At 39.7% G+C, this 21198-nt stretch overlaps 2 non-coding genes across 2 annotated transcripts; both read right to left on the bottom strand.

The window, feature by feature from the left end:
- Positions 1–1362: 1362 nt before the first annotated feature.
- On the bottom strand, positions 1363–1470 carry LOC112781561 (small nucleolar RNA R71). The gene has a single exon (XR_003192332.1). It is a non-coding gene; the product is annotated as a small nucleolar RNA R71 (small nucleolar RNA).
- Positions 1471–20633: 19163 nt separating this feature from the next.
- Positions 20634–20737, bottom strand: LOC112780417 (small nucleolar RNA R71). Its single transcript, XR_003191257.1, has one exon. It is a non-coding gene; the product is annotated as a small nucleolar RNA R71 (small nucleolar RNA).
- Between the last annotated feature and the right edge of the window lie 461 nt (positions 20738–21198).

Genomic DNA, 21198 nt, shown 5'->3' with positions numbered 1-21198 from the left:
AGTATTTTGGGCGTTAAACGCCAGAATGGATACCATTCTGGGCATTTAACGCCAGGAGGACATTAGAGGGAAGATTTTGTTTTTAATTCAAATCTTTTTCAAATTTTCATACTTTTTCAAAATCAAATCTTTTTCAAATTTTCATACTTTTTCAAAATCAAATCTTTTTCAAATCATATCTTTTCAATCATATCTTTTCAAAATCAATTTCTTTCCATTTTTTATTTTTTTACTATTTTCGAAAATCCTTGTTATAATTAATGATTTAATTCAAAATTTTCAAGTTGTTACTTGCCTATTAAGAAAGGATCAATTTTGAATTTTAGAATCATATCTTTTAAATTTCTTGTTAGCCAAGTCATTAATTTTAAAAAAAAAATCAAATCTTTTTAATTGATTGACAATCATATCTTTTTGAAAACCATATTTTCTCAATCATATCTTCTCAATCACATCTTTTTCAAAATTTATTTTCAATCATATCTTTTTTATTTCTAATTTCAAAATCTTTTTTTCAAAACCAGTTAACTACTTTCTCAATTTCAATTTTCGAAAATCATCAACCATTTTTAAAAAAGAAAATTTTTTTAATTATTTCAAAATCTTTTTAATTTGTTTTCGAAAATTCTTCCCCTCTTCTCACATCCTTCTATTTAAGGACTAAACACTCCTCCACTATCAGCAATTCGGACTCTCTCTCTATAAGTTCGAATTCTCTCCTCTCTACCTCCTCCTTCTACTCTTCTTTTCCTCTGACACCTCAACAAATCCCTATACTGTGACATAGAGGATTCCATACTTTCTTCTCCTCTCTTTCATATGAGCAAGAGCAAGGACAAAGGCATTCTTGTTGAAGCTGATCCTGAACCTGAAAGGACCTTGAAGAGAAAGCTAAGAGAAGCTAAAGTACAACTCTCTGTAGAGGACCTAACAGAAATTTTCAAACAAAAAGAAGCCATGGCAGCCGAAAACAATAACAATGCCAACAATGCAAGGAAGGTGCTTGGTGACTTTACTGCACCTACTCCCGACTTCTATGGAAGAAGCATCTCTATCCCTGCTATTGGAGCAAATAACTTTGAGCTTAAGCCTCAATTAGTTTCTCTAATGCAACAGAATTGCAAGTTTCATGGACTTCCATTAGAAGATCCTCATCAGTTCTTAGCTGAATTCTTGCAAATCTGTGATACTGTTAATACCAATGGGGTTGACCCTGAGGTCTACAGACTTATGCTCTTCCCTTTTGCTGTAAGAGACAGAGCTAGAACATGGTTGGACTCACAACCTAAAGAAAGCCTGAACTCTTGGGAAAAGCTAGTCAATGCCTTCTTGGCAAAGTTCTTTCCACCTCAAAATTTGAGTAAGCTTAGAGTGGAAGTCCAAACCTTCAGACAGAAGGAAGGTGAATCCCTCTATGAATCTTGGGAAAGATACAAGTAATTGATCAGACGGTGTCCTTCTGACATGCTTTCAGAATGGAGCATCATAGGTATCTTCTATGATGGTCTATCTAAACTGTCCAAGATGTCATTGGACAGCTCTGCCGGAGGATCTCTTCATCTGAAGAAGACGCCTGCAGAAGCTCAGGAACTCATTGAAATGGTTGCAAATAACCAATTCATGTACACTTCTGAAAGGAATCCTGGGAATAATGGGACAAATCAGAAGAAAGGAGTTCTTGAGATTGATACTCTGAATGCCATATTGGCTCAGAACAAAATATTGACTCAACAAGTCAATATGATTTCTCAGAGTCTGTCTGGCATACAAGCAGCAACAGGCAGTATCAAAGAAGCCTCATCTGAAGAAGAAGCTTATGATCCTGAGAATCCAGCAATGGAAGAGGTGAATTACATGGGAGAACCCTATGGAAACACCTATAATCCTTCATGGAGAAATCATCCAAATATCTCATGGAAGGACCAACAGAGGCCTCAACAAGGCTTTAACAACAGTAATGGTGGAAGAAATAGGTTTAGCAATAGCAAGCCTTTTCCATCATCTTCTCAGCAACAGACAGAGAATTCTAAGCAGAGCCACTCTGACTTAGCAACCATAGTCTCTGATTTAATTAAGACCACTCAAAGTTTCATGACTGAAACAAGGTCCTCCATTAGAAATTTGGAGGCACAAGTGGGTCAGCTGAGTAAGAAAGTTACTGAACTCCCTCCTAGTGCTCTCCCAAGCAATATAGAAGAGAATCCAAAAAGAGAGTGCAAGGCCATCAACATAACCCACATGGCCGAACCTGGAGAGGAGGAAGAGGCAGTGATCTCCACTGAGGAAGACCTCAATGGACGTCCACTGGCCTCCAAAGAGTTCCCTAATGAGGAACCATGGGAATCTGAGGCTCATACACAGACCATAGAGATTCCATTGAATTTACTTCTGCCATTCATGAGCTCTGGTGAGTATTCTTCCTCTGAAGAGGATGAAGATATTACTAAAGAGCAAGTTGCTAAGTACCTTGGAGCAATCATGAAGCTAAATGCCAACTTATTTGGTAATGAGACTTGGGAGGATGAACCCCCCTTGCTCACCAAAGAACTGGATGACTTGACTTGGCAGAGATTACCTTAGAAGAGACAGGATCCTGGGAAGTTCTCAATACCTTGTACCATAGGCACCATGACCTTTGAGAAAGCTCTGTGTGACCTGGGGTCAAGTATAAACCTCATAACTCTCTCTGTAATGTAGAAGCTAGGGATCCTTGAGGTACAAGTTACAAGAATCTCACTAGAGATGGCAGACAATTCAAGAAAACAGGCTTATGGACTTGTACAGGATGTCTTGGTAAAGGTTGCAGACCACTACATCCCTGCTGATTTCATAATCCTAGACACTGGGAAGTATATGGATGAATCCATCATCCTTGGCAGACCCTTTCTAGCCACAGCAAAAGCTGTGATCGATGTTGACAGAGGAGAATTGGTCCTTCAAGTGAATAAGGACTCCCTTGTGTTTAAGACTCAAGGTTCTCCTTCTGTAACCATGGAGAGGAAGCATGAAAAGCTTCTCTCAATGCAGAGTCAAACAGAGCCCCCCACATTCAAACTCTAAGTTTGGTGTTGGGAGGCCAACACTAGGCTCTGAACATCTATGAGGCTCCATGAGAGCCCACTGTCAAGCTATTGACATTAAAGAAGCGCTTGTTGGGAGGCAACCCAATTTTATTATATCTATTTATTTTTTATTGCTATTTTATATTTTCTGTAGGTTGATGATCATGTGAAGTCACAAAAATAACTAAAAAAGCAAAAATAGAATGAAAAGCAGTATTAAAAATAGCACACCCTGGAAGAGAAGCTTACTGGCGTTTAAACGCCAGAAAGGGGCACAGAGCTGATGTTTAACGCCAGAAATAGGCACAAAACTGGCGTTAAACGCCAGAAAGGGGAGAAAAGCTGGCGTTAAACGCCAGAAATGGGCAGCAACTTGGCGTTTAACGCCAGGATTGGCATAGGAAGGGGCGTTTACACGCCAACATGGTGCAGGGATGAGAAATTCTTGACACCTAAGGATTTGTGGACCCCACAGGATCCACACCTACCTCATCTCTCTCTCTCTCCTTCACACATTTCCATAACACCCTTCCCCAAACACCCTTCACCAATCACCTCAATGCCTCTTCCCCAAAAACCCCTCACCTATCAAATCCTACCCTTTTCTCCATAATCTCTTCACCAATCCACATTCATCCATCATAAAACCCCACCTACCTCACCATTCAAATTCAAACCACTTTCCCTCCCAAACCCACCCACACATGGCCGAACCCTACCCCTCTCTCCACTCCTATATAAACCCCTCATCCCTCCTTCATTTTCACACATCACAAACACTTCTTTCCCCACTTGGCCGAATCACTCCCACTTCTCCATCTCCTCTATTTTCTTCTTTTTCTACTCCTTTCTTTCTTCTTTTGCTCGAGGACGAGCAAACCTTCTAAGTTTGGTGTGGTAAAAGCGTTGCTTTTTATTTTTCCATAACCATTTATGGCACCTAAGGCCGGAGAAACCTCTAGAAAGAGAAAAGGAAAGGCAAAAGCTTCCACCTCCGAGTCATGGGAGATGGAGAGATTCATCTCAAGAGTGCATCAAGACCACTTCTATGAAGTTTTGGCCAAGAAGAAGGTGATCCCCGAGGTCCCTTTCAAACTCAAAAAGGGTGAATATCCGGAGATCCGACATGAGATTCGAAGAAAAGGTTGGAAAATTCTCACCAACCCCATTCAATAAGTCGGGATCTTAATGGTTCAAGAGTTCTATGCCAATGCATGGATCACCAAGAACCATGATCAAAGTGTGAACCTGAACCCTAAGAATTGGCTTACAATGGTTCGGGAGAAATGCTTAGATTTCAGTTCGAAAAATATAAGGTTGGCATTCAACTTGCCCATGATGCAAGGAGATGCACGCCCCTATACTAGAATGGTCAACTTTGATCAAAGGTTGGACCAAGTCCTGATAGACATTTGTGAAGAGGGCACTCAATGGAAGAGAGATTCAAGAGGGAAGCCGGTTCAACTAAGAAGGCATGACCTCAAGCCTGTGGCTAGGGGATGGTTGGAGTTCATCCAACGCTCAATCATTCCCACTAGCAACCGGTCTGAAGTTACTATAGACTGGGCTATCATGATCCATAGCATCATGATTGGAGAGGAAGTAGAAGTTCATGAGGTTATATCCCTAGAACTCGACATAGTGGCGGACAAGTCCTCTACTTTGGCAAGGTTAGCCTTCCCTCATCTCATTTGTCACATCTGCAATTCAGCTGGAATTGACATAGAGGAAGACATCCTCATTGATGAGGACAAGCCCATCACTAAGAAAAGGATGGAGCAAACAAGAGAGCCCACTCATGGACAAGAGCATGAGGAAATTCCTCATCATGAAATCTCTGAGATGCCTCAAGGGATGCATTTTCCTCCACAAAACTATTGGGAGCAAATCAACACCTCCCTAGGAGAATTAAGTTCCAACATGGGACAACTAAGGGTGGAGCACCAAGAGCATTCCATCCTCCTCCATGAAATTAGAGAAGACCAAAAAGTCATGAGGGAGGAGCAATAAAGCCAAGGAAGAGACATTGAGGAGCTCAAACACTCCATAAGATCTTCAAGAGGAAGAACAAGCCGCCATCACTAAGGTGGACCCGTTCTTTAATCTCCTTGCTCTTATTTTTCTATTTTTCAAAAATTATGCTTTATGTTTATCTATGTTTGTATCTTTATTACATGATCATTAGTGTCTTAGTGTCTATGTCTTAAAGCTATGAATGTCCTATGAATCCATCACCTTTCTTAAAAGAAAAATGTTTTAATCACAAAAGAACAAGAAGTACATGATTTCGAATTCATCCTTGAAACTAGTTTAATTATTTTGATGTGGTGACAATACTTTTTGTTTTCTGAATGAATGCTTGAACAGTGCATATTTTTTGAATTTGTTGTTTATGAATGTTAAAATTGTTGGCTCTTGAAAGAATGATGAAAAAGGAGAAATGTTATTGATAATCTGAAAAATCATAAAAATAATTCTTGAAGCAAGAAAAAGCAGTGAAAAGCTTGCGGAAAAAAGAAGAAGAAGAAGAGAAAAAAATTGGCGAAAAAAAGAAAAAAGAAAGAAAAAGAAAAAGTAAGCAGAAAAAGCCAATAGCCCTTTAAACCAAAAGGCAAGGGTAAAATAAAAAGGATCCAAGGCTTTGAGCATTAGTGGATAGGAGGGCCCACAGGAATAAAATCCTGGCCTAAGCGACTAAACCAAGCTGTCCCTAACCATGTGCTTGTGGCGTGAAGGTGTCAAGTGAAAAGCTTGAGACTAAGCGGTTAAAGTCGTGGTCCAAAGCAAAAAAAAGAGTGTGCTTAAGAGCTCTGGACACCTCTAATTGGGGACTCTAGCAAAACTGAGTCACAATCTGAAAAGGTTCACCCAGTTATGTGTCTGTGACATTTATGTATCCGGTGGTAATACTGGAAAACAAAATGCTTAGGGTCACGGCCAAGACTCATAAAGTAACTGTGTTCAAGAATCAACATACTGAACTAGGAGAATCAATAACACTATCTGAATTTTGAGTTCCTATAGATGCCAATCATTCTGAACTTCAAAGGATAAAGTGAGATACCAAAACTGTTCAGAGGCAAAAAGCTACTAGTCCCGCTCATCTAATTGGAGCTAAGTTTCATTGATATTTTAGAATTTATAGTATATTCTCTTCTTTTTATCCTATTTGATTTTCAGTTGCTTGGGGACAAGCAACAATTTAAGTTTGGTGTTGTGATGAGCAGATAATTTATACGCTTTTTGGCATTATTTTTAGTATGTTTTAGTTAGTTTTTATTATATTTTTATTAGTTTTTAAATAAAAATCACATTTCTGGACTTTACTATGAGTTTGTGTATTTTTCTATGATTTCAGGTATTTTCTGGCTGAAATTGAGTGACCTGAGCAAAAATCTGATTCAGAGGCTAAAAAGGGATTGCAGATGCTGTTGGATTCTGACCTCCGTGTACTCGAAGCGGATTTTCTGGAGCTAAAAAAGCCCAATTGGCGCGCTCTCAATTGCGTTGGAAAGTAGACATCCTGGGCTTTCCAACAATATATAATAGTTCATACTTTGCTCGAGATTTGATGGCCCAAACCGGCGTTCCAAGTCAGCATAAAAATTCTGGCGTTAAAAACGCCAGAATTGGCAGAAAAGCTGGAGTTAAACGCCCAAACTGGCACAAAAGCTGGCGTTTAACTCCAAGAAAAGTCTCTACATGTGAAAGCTTCAATGCTCAGCCCAAGCACACACCAAGTGGGCCCGGAAGAAGATTTCTGCATTAATTACTTATTTCTGTAAACCCTAGGCTACTAGTTCTCTATAAATAGGACCTTTTGCTATTGTATTTTTATCTAGGTTCTTCTGGTTCCCTCTCTGGGGCCGAAGCCAATGATCACCATTATCATTTTTATATTTTCAATGGTGGAGTTTTTACACAGCATAGATTAAGGTGTGGAGCTTTGTTGTTCCTCATGAATTAATGCAAAGTACTATTGTTTTTCTATTCAACTCAAGCCTATTTCTGTTCTAAGATATCCACTCGTTCTTCAACCTGACGAATGTGATGATCTGTGACACTCATCATCATTCTCACCTATGAACGCGTGCCTGACAACCACTTCCGTTCTACTTGCAATAACTTGAGTGTGTATCTCTTAGCCTCCTGGTTCATGACGCATGGTTGCCTCGCTTGACAACCGAGCCTTCCATTCCATGAGATCAGAGTCTTCGTGGTATAGGCTAGAATCAATTGGCAGCATTCTTGAGATCCAAAAAGTCTAAACCTTGTCTATGGTATTCCGAGTAGGATCTGGGAAGGGATGACTGTGACGAGCTTCAAACTCGCGAGTGTTGGACGTAGTGACAGACGCAAAATGATCAATGGATCCTATTCCAACATGATCGAGAACCAACAGCTGATTAGCCGTGCGGTGACAGTGTATTTGGACCATTTTTACTGAGAGGACGGGAGGTAGCCATTGACAATGGTGAAACCCAACATAAGCTTGCCATGGAAAGGAGTATGAATGATTGAAAGAAGGTAATAGGAAAGCAGAGGTTCAGAAGGAACAAAGCATCTTCATATGCTTATCTGGAATTCTCACCAATGAATTACATAAGTATCTCTATCCTATTTATGTTTTATTCATCTTTTAATTATCAATTCTCCATAACCATTTGAATCTGCCTAACTGAGATTTACAAGATGACCATAGCTTGCTTCAAGCCGACAATCTCTGTGGGATCGACCCTTACTCACGTAAGGTTTATTACTTGGACGACCCAGTGCACTTGCTGGTTAGTTGTGCGGAGTTGTGATAAAGAGTTGAGATTACAATTGTGCGTACCAAGTTGTTGGTGCCATTGATGATAATAATTTCGTGCACCAGTTAACTTTGAGAGATTTAAATCATGCATATTGATGCGTGAGCATCTTATATCCTTTTTCTAGTTATTTTTAGTTAGATTTCATTTAATTTTACTTGATTTTGATGCAAAAATCCTCTTTGGACACTACTTTGAGTTTTTCTTGTGTTTTTATGATTTCAGGTGAAATTCTGAACAATTTGGCTGAGTTTGGAGCTAAAAAGAAAAATGTTGGCAACACCCCCCTGGGCGCTGAATGCTCAACCGGCGTTTCATGCCAGCAGGGGATCAAGACCAGAAACGTGCACTCCTCCCTTGGGGCGTTTAACGCCCAATCTGGCATTAAACGCCAGCAGCTGGCCTAATTCACCCTCATTTGGGCCTCTTAAGTGGATTTTGCACTCCTTAGCTTGTTTTTAATTCCTTTTTGTAATTTTTAATTACAAACAATATCTTTTAGGATTATTATTATTTTATTTCCATATCAAATTAGATTAATATTAAAAGGAAAAGATCACTTGTATCTGGGTCTTCTTCCTTCCGTATTTTTCAGAACCCTGTTTTCTCTGTAAGTCATGAGCAATTAAACCTCTTGGTTAAGGTTAGGAACTCTATTTATTTCTTTGGATTAGAACTATTATTCTTCTATTTTAATTAATGTTTTGATTGAATTATAAAGTTTGTTTTCATTCTTAATCTTATGAACTAGGTGGAACGAGAGTATGACCCTTTTCTACTTGAGTTCTTGTGATTCTCGAGAGAGTTATCTTGCTTGAACTACATCTTGAAAACAAATTTCTCCTGAATTGCTAATTACATGAGTTAATTGGGATATGTGACATATAATCCTATTAGTAGGGGTGGCAAGCGGGGAAGCCCGCCCCGCTCGGCCAAAAGCTTGCCCTTTGGCAGACTAGCCCGCCCCGCCCTACCTAGTGAGGTGGTCCTAGAATCCCACCCTGCCCCACCTAACTGCGGGCTGGTGGGCTAGCGGGCTAAGCCCGCCAAAGCTCCTCTTTTTTTTTTACTATTAACTACTAAATAATATATATAATTTCACAATCATATTAATAAATTTATAGTTTCTAAAGGCATAAAAAATTATATTTTTTATATTCCTAAACATCAAAATCTTTGTAATTATAAATATCTAATAAACATAATTATAAACCAAGTTTTCATCCAAAATATAAGTATAAATATTCTCTCCAAAGCAAAATAAACATAATTTAAAACATAATTATAAATATTGTCTCCAAAGTAACATAAACATAATCCAAACCACTCAGTTTTTATCTTCACACTCTTGTAAGTTAGGTTGGGGAAAGTTAAGTTTTGGCCAAAAAATTATAAAAATACCCCCTCACTAAAAAAATACTAAGCCCGGCGGGGAAGCCCGCCCCGCCCCGCCAAAGCCCGTGGTTTAAGCGGTGCGGGTTAAGTGGGCTTTTGCTATTTGGCGGTCCTAATTTTCTAGCCCGGCCCACCTTTTTTGGCGGGTTACACGGACCGACCCGGTGGGTTTAGGCCCGTTTGCCACCCCTACCTATTAGCTTTGGGTAATTAGGGTTTTTGTGGCTATAAACTAGTTTTTGAATTTCACCTTCTAATCTGAATTAAGTAACCACGAGAATAGCGGTTAATGAAGGTTAGAGGAGATTAAATCACTAAGAGATTAGGGTTTAATCATTTACAATTTGCCATAGAATGAATCATGCATTGTTAAAATAGTTGGTAAGAACTTTTAATCCGGAAAAGTAAACATCTCCGAGACCTTAATTGTTTTCCTATACTGTTTTCACACTAAACCTTTTGATTGCTTTATTTACTTTCTTATTTATTGTTTTATGTGTTCAACCATCAAAACCCTTTTCTATTCACCTAACTAAGTCCAACCTGACAACCATTGCTTGCTCAGCCGACAATCCTTGTGGGATCGACCCTCACTCACCTGAGGTATTACTTGGATGACCCGGTGCACTTGCTGGTTAAGCTGTGGGTATTCAAAAATCTTGCACCAAATTTTTGGCGTCGTTGCCGGAAATTATTTGTGACTGACAACTACCAGTTGTCTGGTTATTTAGATTAGGTATTTTTCTTAGTTTTTGTTTCTTCCTTTTTCTGTAAATTTTCGAAATCATTTTAGTTTACTTTATTTTCCTTTAATTTTTTATTTTAAGTTTGGTGTCCCGTTAGTGTTTTACTCTTTTTATTTTTATCAAACTTTTCTATTGTTTTCCTCTTTTAAGTTTTCAAATTTTTAGGTTATTTTTGCATTCTTTTAGTTTAATTATTGCTTTATTTTATTTTATTTCTTATTTTTAGGATATCTCATTGGGAGCTCTCTATACTTTGACATAGAAACTCCCACTTTCCTTGGTTTTTTGTTTGTGCGTGCAGGAATAGGGGGAGCTCACTATGGAACCAAATGGGAATGCATAACTCAGAAGAATCATGGGCTCTTACACAGCCTCCACTCCCAATTTTTATGGAAGAAGCATCAGTGTGCATCCTATTGGAGCAGATGAGTTTGAGATCAACCCACAGTTGATCATCCTGGTACAACAAAATTGCCAATTTCACGGGCTTCTGCACGAAGATCCTAACATGTTCATCTCTAACTTCCTGCGGATCTGTGATACTGTGAAAACCATTGGAGTAAACCTTGGAGTTTACAAGCTGATACTCTTTCCATTTGCTGTGAAAGATTAAGCAAAGGAATGACTTGATGCTCAACCTTAGGAGAGCTTGAACACCTGGAATAAAGTGGTCAATAAGTTTTTGAACAAGTTCTTTCCAACGAGGAGATTGACTAAGCTGAGGACAGATGTTCAGACCTTTAGGCAGGGAGAGAGTGAGTCCCTCTACGATGCTTGGAAGAGGTATAAGCTGATGCTTAAGAAATACCCTCCTGATATGTTCTCGGATTGGGGCAAGCTAGATATCTTCTATGATGGACTCTCTGACATGGCCAAAATATCTCTGGATAATTCTGCAGGTGGCTCCATACACATGAAGAAGACACTTGAGAAGGCTGATGAGATCATTGAAATGGTTGCCAATAATCAGTACTTATACTCATATGAGAGGACCTCAGTAAGGAAGGGAGTTAAGGAAGAGTCCATTGCAGACGCAATTCTTGCCCAGAACAAACTCCTAGTTCAACAGATGAACCTTCTCACACAACAGTTACAGAGCATGCAAAGCTCAGTCACCATGTTATAGAATGTTGTTCCTTATGGTACGAATGATGGCTCCCCTCAAGATGAAGCTTGCAACAGTGAGCAGTACGTACTAGAACAAGTCAATTACATGGGAAGCACCTTCGAACATACAGATAGAGTACGTTACTCTCTGGACTTTAACCAAGGGAGAAGAAATCAGGAACCAACTTATGCTAGTAACCCTCAGGGAAGTCCTAATCATGATGCAGTAAACAACAACTTTTTTCAAACCCCACAATCTCAGAGCACCCCTGACCTGGCATCCATGTTTGCAGACTTTATGCAGGAGACCCGAGCCTCCCTCAAAAACCTGGAGATAAAAGTGGACCAGAAGATCAGCAACCATCTGAACTAACCCCACATAGTAGTATGGCTCTAGAGCATGAGGAGGAATGTCAAGCAGTTAGACTAAGGAATGGTAAGACCTTGACTACTCAACATCAGAACAATGAGGGACAGGACGAAAAAGAGACACCAGAGAGCAAAGTTACAGTGACAAAGGACTCCATCAAGGATGCTGAACACTTAAAAGGGAGCAATGTGGGCATTGAACACTTGGGGAGGGGGCAATGAACACTAATGAAAATCGAAGGATGTTCCCCCCAGGCAGCCTGTTAATCCCTTTTTGGTCACTCTGGACACTCATCCTGCACTACCCAAAGCTCTAGAGTACAAGGTCAAGTTACCATATCCTCAGAAACTCCAGAAAGTAAAAAAGGATAAGCAGTTCTCTAAGTTTTTAGAAGTTTTCAAGAAGCTAGAGATCAAAATCCCCTTTGTAGAGGCCCTTGAACAAATGCCTCTATATGCTAAGTTCATGAAAGAAATATTGAGCAACAAAAGGGATTGAAAAGAAGCAGAAACAATGGTACTTACTAAGGAATGCAGTGCGGTCATCCAGAGGAATCTCCCTGAGAAACTGCAAGACCTTGGGAGCTTTGTGATTCCCTGTACCATTGGAAATACCCATATACAGAAGGCCTTGTGTGATCTTGGAATAAGTATCAACCTAATGCCACTATCATTGATGAGGAAACTCCAAATTGAAGAAGTAAAGTCTACCTGTATTTGTCTCCAACTTGTTGACCGCTCAATCAAATTCCCATTTGGAGTGGTGGAAGACCTACTTGTGAGAGTAGGACCTTTTACCTTTCCCACTAACTTTGTAATATTGGATATGGAAGAGGACAAGAATGCATCCAACATTCTTAAAAGACCCTTCTTAGCCACAGGAAAAACTCTTATAGATGTACAGAAGGGTGAAGTAACACTGAGTGTCAATGAAGAGGAGGTTGTGCTGAACATATTGGAGGCTTTGCAACACCCAAATCATCTTGAACAATGCATGAGGATAGACATCATTGAACCTCTGGGTTGCAGAGGTGTTTGGAACTCGGAAGCTTAAAGAGGATCTGGACATTCTAATTGAAGACACTCTGCTTGAAATTGATGATACAACACCTCAGAAGGAGAAGCTCTGCACGCCTAGTGTTGAGGAAGGACCTCCTAAGCTCGAGCTGAAGCCTTTACCTCCATCCTTAAAGTACGCATTCCTAGGTGATAAAAACACTTATCCAGTGATCATAAGCTCGTCCCTATGATAAGAAGAAGAAGAAGAAGAGCTGATTCAAGTGCTCAAGAGCCACAGAACAGCTCTTGGATGGACCATTAGTGACCTAAAAGGGATTAGTCCAACCAAGTGTATGCACAAGATTCTGCTTGAGATTGATGCTAAACCATTTGTGCAACCACAGAGGCGGCTGAATCCAACTATGAAAGAGGTGGTCCAGAAGGAAGTTACGAAACTTTGGGAAGTTGAAATCATATATCCTATCACAAATAGCCCATGGGTAAGTCCAGTGCAAGTGGTGCCTAAGAAGGGAGGAATGACAGTGATCCACAATGAGAAGAATGAGCTTATCCCCACAAGAACTGTCACAGGATGGCATATGTGTATTGACTACAGGAGGCTCAATAACGCCAAAAGGAAGGATCACTTCCCTTTGCCCTTCATAGATTAAATGCTTGAGAGACTAGCCGGACATGCTTTCTACTGCTTCTTAGATGGATACTTCGGCTATAATCAGATTGCAGTGGACCCTCAGGATCAGAAAAAGACAGCATTCACGTGTCCCTATGGAGTATTTGCTTATCGAAGGATGCTATTTGGACTCTGTAATGCTCCTGCAACTTTTCAGAGGTGTATGCTTTCTATTTTTTTAGATATGGTTGAAAAGTTCATTGAGGTATTTATGGATGACTTCTTTGTTTTTGGTGATTCTTTTGACTCTTGCCTTAAGCATCTAGCTTTAGTCCTGAAATGGTGTCAAGAAACAAATCTCGTTTTAAACTGAAAAAAAATGTCATTTTATGGTAACTGAGGGAATTGTTCTTGGCCACCGGATTTCAAACAAGAGAATAGAGGTCGATCAAGCCAAGGTGGAAGAAAGTGAAAAATTACCACCACCTACTAATGCTAAAGCAATCAAAAGCTTCTTAGGACATGCAGTATTTTACAAGAGATTTATAAAGGATTTTTCTAAAATCGCAAAACCCCTGAGCAACCTTTTGGTTGCTGACACTCCTATTATTTTTGACAAAGAATGCTGATGCAGGAGCATCTATTAGGTTATTAGAAATATTAGTTGAAGTAGTAAAGCTTAGTTATATTAGTATTGTATGCATATGAATTAGTCCCACATCACCTAATACTCAAAGGCCTCCCATCCCCTTACTACTATAAATAAGTCCATGTATTCCTTTTGTTATGAAGTTTGAAAAATAAACACTTTTTATATTATAAGCTTTGCGCTTATCTCTTCTAGGCTCTTTTGAGAGTAAAGGGGTACATCCTTGGCCTAGCCAACCAAGGTGGGTTCTTGGCTACTTTCACCATAGTGGGTTATTAACCTCGCCAAGATTGGTGAGCCAAACGACATCCTGACATTAGTTTGGTATCAGAACAAGGTCGGTCCTCAACTTGCTCCAGAAAAATTTAATTTTGTTCGCGGGTACAGGTCCTTAGTGTGGTGCTCTCGCTGTTGGTACGAGTCGTCGTCAGTGCAGATTGTTTGCTGCAAAGTTTCGGGTAATATCATTCTTTTCTCTTTGGTGGCTTTTCTATTGGTGATTATCTTAGTACATTTCCATCATTGGTGCATTCTCATCATCATCGTGCATTATCATCATCATAACATTGGCACTCAATCATCAAACTTATTGAAAGATGATTCCAAAGCGTAGAACTACTCAAGAGATTGAAATGGAGGAGTTACGCCATCAAGTTAAGGAGTTGCAAGAGGAACTTGCAAAATATGAAGCTGCTCAAAATAATCATGGCAAGTAGAGTGATGACAGTTCTTCTAGCGAAGATGATAATAGAAATTCATTTCATTATTCTTCTTCGTCTGATGATTTGTCCACACGAAGAGCATAACACAACAACACAAAAGCTAAAGACTTAGGAATCAAAATTGATATTCCTGAGTTTGAAGGGAGACTCCAACCAGATGATTTTATCGACTGGCTTTGCACAGTGGAAAGAGTGTTCGAGTTAAAAGACATTTCGGATGACAAGCGCGTGAAACTTATAGCAATCAAGTTGAAGAAGCACGCGTCAGTATGCTGGGAGAATCTCAAGCATCAGCGAGGAAGAGAAGGACAGAGCAAAATCAAGTCATGGGATAAAATGTGCCGTGAACTAAGGAAAAAGTTCCTCCCATAGCACTACAGGCAAGAAGTCTTCATCAAATTTCACAATTTGAAACAAAAATCATTGACTGTGTAGGAATACACTATGGAATTTGAAGAACTTCTTATGAAGTGTGACATTCAAGATCCTGAAGAATAGATTGTTGCTCGCTACTTCAGAGGGCTTAATGAAAACATTGCAAACATTGTTCAACTACAACTATTCTGGACATTGGATGATGTTACAAGACTAGCATTGAAGGTTGAAAAGCAAATAACACAGAAGAAGAACAATCGCTTCTCAAAAGAAAGGGGGTGGTTAATTTCCTAAAACAAAAATGGACTTTACAACAATCCTCTAAGATAAGTGATAAACCATTATTTTATGGTCTATATTATGTTTAATTGTGTGGTTTTATCAAATCTTTACCCACTTATTCATATCATTAGCATGTATTTACAATTCCTTCCCAAAATTACTCCATGGTTGAAAACTTGCTTCCTAGAGAATTTTAATTATGTATTTTAATTCTCCTTTATTCCATTCGATGCCGTGATCTGTGTGTTAAGTGTTTCAGGTTTTATAGGGCATGAATGACTTGGAGATTGAAAAGGAGGCTTGCAAAAATGGAAGGAACACAAGAAATTAAGGAGATGACCAGCGAGAAGCGACGCGGACGCATGGCTCACGCGACCACGCGAAATGGAGAAATCAGAGTGACGCGCTCGTGTGCCTGACGTGAACGCGTGAATTGGAAGCTGCACGAGTGACGCGAATGCATGGACGACGCGCACGCGTGGCAAGGCGAAACACAGGATAACGCGAACGCGTGGATGACGCGATCGTGTGACGTGCGCGATCTGTAGAATTTGCAGAATTCGCTGGGGGCGATTTTGGGCCATGTTTTGACCCAGTTTTTGGCCCAGAAAAGCAGATTAGAGCCAGGAAACATGCAGAGACGAGGAACAACATTCATTCCGCATAATTTTAGTTTTTAGATCTGAATTTACTCTTCCTCTAGGTTTTCTCTCTACACATTCATAGTTCTTAGGATTTTGATTTTTATTGCTTTTTGGATTGGGATATTGAGAAGAGTTATTACCTCCGCCAAGACTTCATCATTCTAGTTTGTTTCCTTACTTGTCACTTACTCTTTCATATCTTTAATTTGTTCAGAATTACTATTGGATTATTTTTAGAGTTTATTAATACAAGAACTATTTTCATTTTTTATTGATCTTTTTTATTATTATTTATCATGTCTTCCTTTATTTCCCTTTCTTATTTCGTGAATGTTACATTCATGATGAGCGAGTAGTTCCATAACTTGATTGGGAGTTGGTTGAAAGGAGAACCTTGAGTTGGAATGCTCAAGAGTAAAATTATAATTGAATTTATCGTTGGGTCACCCTCTGGTCACTGATGCTAGTCCTTCCCAAGGGAGAGGATTAGAACTTGTGAATAGAAACTAACTTCCAACTTGCTTGACTTTCCTTTATCTGGTAAAGGATAACTGAGCAGAACAACCTTCAATTATCAATTAATCTTGGGAGAACTCCAACAAGGATAGGACTTCTGACTAATCTACTCCCGGTCAAGGTTTTTCATTTAAATTACATAGATTCTCTGATTTAATTTCCTGGTTATCAACTCAAAACCATTTTTGAAAACATCTGATTAATAAAATAGCACATCTTTCTGCAACTCGTTGGGAGACGACCTGGGACTCATACTCCTAGTATTTTAATTCTAATTTTGTGACAACCCTTCTAAATTGATAAGCAGATTTTTGTTGGTTAGGAACTGTACTTGCAACGTATCTCTTATAATAATTTCTTAACCCGCCAATTTTTGCCACGTCAATTTTTGGCGCCGTTGCCGGGGAGGTGCAATAGAGTGCTAAGTTATTGATTGGAATTTATTTATTTGCATTTTATTTTATTTTGCTACTATGAGCTGCATGTTTCTTTCATTAAATGATGCGTTCACTTTCTGATCCAAGCTTGCCAGTATTTGATCCTAAGATTGAAAGAACTATTTCACGTATAAGGCAAGCTCGGCGTCGGTTAGTCCTCTCCGAGGGCAAATCTGAAACGTCACGTAAGGAAGAAACAAGCTCCCATTCTACTGATTCGGTTGATTTATGTACAGGTGACATGGCAGCACCTAGGAGAGTTACTATCCAGGAAGCTGGAGCCCCTGATTTTATAATGCAACCGTTTCAAGCGCATCACCCAGTGGTGGCTGCAGATTTTGAAATAAAGACTGCACTACTCAACTTGATGCCTAAGTTTCGTGGCTTACCTGCTCAAGAGCCTATCAAGCACCTTAGGAATTTCCAAGCAGCCTGTTCTACTGTCAGGCGCGATGGTGCAGATGAGACTTCTATTTTGTTAAAAGCATTCCCATTGTCTCTTGAGGGAAAGGCGAGAGAGTAGTACTACACTCAACCCGCAGCAACTATTTCTGACTGGAATACGCTTAGAAGAGAATTTTTGGAAAAATTCTTTCTAGCTGAAGTTACTGAAAAACTAAGGAAAGACATTTCCATGATTGTTCAGGATGAATCCGAGACTCTCTACGAATACTGGGAGCGCTTCAACAATCTGATGCCAGGGCATCTTGGCCAGTTTCACTGACCTTTTCTTTACCGTTTTTAGGTTAGTTTCATGCATTTCTTTAGGAAATAAGCTAGTTTTGGGTAGATATTCACCTATGCCTTGATTCAAGCATACATTGTGAATTTTACATAATTTCATGAGGATTTTGGATAAGTTTAGTGACAAATATTATGTTGCATTACCCATGACTTGGACTAGAGCTTTGATGCACTTTATTGCTTGATTTCAGGACCAAAAGGAAGCAAGAAAAGGGGAGGTAACTTGCAAGGTTAATGAGAAAAGTGATTGCCAATAACACTCTCAAAAAGCCATCAATGCCCACGTTAGAGAGTCACGTTAACTAAGTTAACGTGAACTCTAACGTGGAGAAGAGAAGTTGAGCCAACGTTAGTGACACTTAACATTGTCACTAACGTTGGCAATTACTCATAAGTGGCCACGTTAGAAGCCACGTTAACCTAGTTAACGTGGCCTCTAACGTTAAGGGGGGAAGAGAAGCCAACGTTAGTGACACTCAACATTGTCACTAACGTTGGCCTATGATGCAAAGTACCACGTTAACTCCCACGTTAACTTGGTTAACGTGGGAACTAACGTAAGTGATGAAGAGTTGTCGACAACGTTAGTGACACTCAACATTGTCACTAACGTTGAAGCAACCACACAACCCCCAAGAGTCACGTTAACTTCCACGTTAACTTGGTTAACGTGGAAGCTAACGATGAGAAATGAAGGATGAGCCAACGTTAGTGACACTCAACATTGTCACTAACGTTGGGATGGCTAAAGATGGCCACGTTAGAAGCCACGTTAACCTAGTTAATGTGGACTATAACGTGAGACCTAGGGGCACATTGGAACGTTAGTGACAATGTTGAATGTCACTAACGTTCTCGAAGGATGGCAAGGGCCACGTTAGAAGCCACGTTAACCTAGTTAACGTGGGCTTTAACGTGAAGCAAGAAGGGGCACACTGGAACGTTAGTGACAATGTTGAGTGTCACTAACGTTCTTGAAGGTTAACAAGGCAACGTTAAAAGCCACGTTAACCTAGTTAACGTGAGTTTTAACGAGAGGCAAAGGGGTACATTGGAACGTTAGTGACAATGTTAAGTGTCACTAACGTTCTCGAACTTATACTCTCACTAAATATTAACACCCATAACGTCCTGAGCTGAAGTCTCTGCCCACTTAGCACTTTCTCTCTGCAAGTAAAGCCAAGTCCAAATGAAGAAAAGAACTGCTTCAAACTCAAGATCCAAAGGCCCAAGACTTGAAGAGTAAACTAGAAGCTGAGAAGAGTAGTATATATAGGAGTAGCTTTGAATTGTAAAAGGAGTTCTGGAGGCTGAAAAAAGAGAACTACTCTCTGTATTTTACTTTCTTTGCAAATTCTAGTTTTATGATGTATTCTCCATCTTTGTTTTCATTTTCAAGAGCTATGAACAACTAAACCCCTTTCATTGGGTTAGGGAGCTCTGTTGTAATTTAATGGATCAATACTAATTTTCATTATTCTTCTTCTATCTTTCCTCTTGATTTTACTTGAAAGCTTTCGATCTTCATCCCATTGAGTAGTTATCTTGGAAGAGAAGCTATTCAAACTTGGATCTCTTTTGAACCTTGAAAGAGGAATGAAGAGATCAAGCTAGAAATGCTTTCTCATGCTGGACCAAATTGGGTTTGGATGGGTATGTGACTATAACCCTCTCAATACTTGATTTGGGAAATGCATGTGGTATAATCAGTGACCAAACTTCATCTCTTCTCATGAGCAATTGACCAAGGAATTGGCTATTGATTAAGATTTGAGAGATTGAATTGCAAGAAATTGTAATTCAATCACTTAAGATTGCCAAGGAGATCAATGAGTGCATTGATTGAGGAATAGATAAAAATGAACTTGATCCGGAGAATTGTAACATCTCCTAAGTCCAATGAACTCCCCATCTCTGATCTTACCCATTCTCTTTAATTTCTGACATTTACTTTTATGAGCAAAATCCCCCATTCCCATTTACAATTATGTAATTTATTTTCAGTCATTTACTTCCAGTCCTTTAATTCTAGCATTTACTTTTCTGTTATTTACATTCCCGCCATTTTATTTTCTGCAACTCTCAACCCAAATTCTGGATTCGCTCAACTAGAACATTCTTCTAATTAAAGTTGCTTGATCAATCAATCCCTGTGGGATTCGACCTCACTCTATTGTGAGTTTTTACTTGACGACAAATTCGGTACACTTGCCGAAGGGAGATTTGTTGAGAGACAAGTTTTCCGTACATCAAGTTTATGGCGCCGTTGCCGGGGATTGATTGTGCATCAACAATGATTAAATTGAAAGATCACTAGATTGAGCATTTTTATTTTGTGAATTTCATTTTTCTGTTTGAGTGATTTACTTTTTGTTTTAGTTAAACTTCTTCCCTTCCCCCTCTACTCTGTTGTTTTTCTTTGTTATTTTTAATTCTGTTTGCTAACCCACTAACTGTTTGATATATTACATCACCCACAACTAACAGCAATTTTGACACAAATACTGTCTGCACCGATTTTCTTTGCTTGTACTTGTTGGTTGTATGACAGGGAGAAGAAGTGGGGCTTCAACTTCCTTTGATTCTGAACCTGAGAGAACCTTCCTTAGACAAAGGAGGGAGGCAAAAGAAAAACGTGTAGTTGGTGCTGAAGAAGAGGAGGAACACTTTAAGGAATACTTTGAACCTAACATGGAAGAAAACATGGAAAATCATCATGAAGAAGAGACTCACAACCATGGCAGAGGAGGTGGAGCAAATCATGCTGGGGAGGATAGAAGAGTTTTGGGCTCTTACATCAATCCAAACCCAGGCAATTGCGGAAGTAGCATCCAAAAGCCAACAATCCATGCCAACAACTTTGAACTTAAACCACAGCTCATCACCCTTGTTCAGAACAACTGTTCGTTTGGAGGAGGTGTTCAAGAAGACCCCAATCAACATTTGACCACCTTCCTGAGAATATGTGACACAGTGAAATCTAATGGTGTTCATCCTGACGCCTATAGACTGCTCTTATTTCCCTTCTCACTCAGGGACAAGGCAGCCAAGTGGCTGGAATCCTTCCCAAGGGAGAGCTTGACAACTTGGGAGGATGTGGTGAACAAATTCTTAGCAAGATTCTACCCTCCTCAACGAATCAATAGGCTGAGAGCTGAGGTTCAAACTTTCAGGCAACAAGATGGTGAGACTCTGTATGAAGCATGGGAGAGGTTCAAGGACTTAACAAGGAGGTGTCCACCTGACATGTTCAACGAATGGGTGCAGCTGCACATTTTCTATGAAGGGATATCCTATGAGTCAAAGAAGGCCGTGGACCATTCATCTGGAGGATCCTTGAACAAGAAGAAGACCATTGAGGAAGCCATAGATGTTATTGAAACAGTAGCAGAAAATGACTACTTCTATGCTTCCGAAAGAGGGAACACAAGAGGAGTGATGGAGCTAAACAATGTAGATGCTCTGTTGGCCCAAAACAAGCTCATCACCCAGTAGCTGGCTGACCTCACCATGAAGATGGAGAGGAACCAAGTAGCAGCAATCTCATCTTCATCAACAATCCAAGAAGGAGTGAATGAAGAAGCAGAGGGGAGTCAGGAGCAAGCCAACTACATTGGGAATTCACCAAGGAAAAACTATTATCCATACTCCAAGGCTTACAACCCTGGATGGAGAAACCACCCAAACTTTGGGTGGGGAAGTGAGCAAG

The sequence above is a fragment of the Arachis hypogaea genome, chromosome 19 (genome assembly GCF_003086295.3).
Source record: "Arachis hypogaea cultivar Tifrunner chromosome 19, arahy.Tifrunner.gnm2.J5K5, whole genome shotgun sequence".
In the NCBI taxonomy this organism is placed as follows: domain Eukaryota; kingdom Viridiplantae; phylum Streptophyta; class Magnoliopsida; order Fabales; family Fabaceae; genus Arachis; species Arachis hypogaea.
Note: the sequence above shows the minus strand (reverse complement) of the source record. Positions and strands in the feature narration are given on the sequence as shown.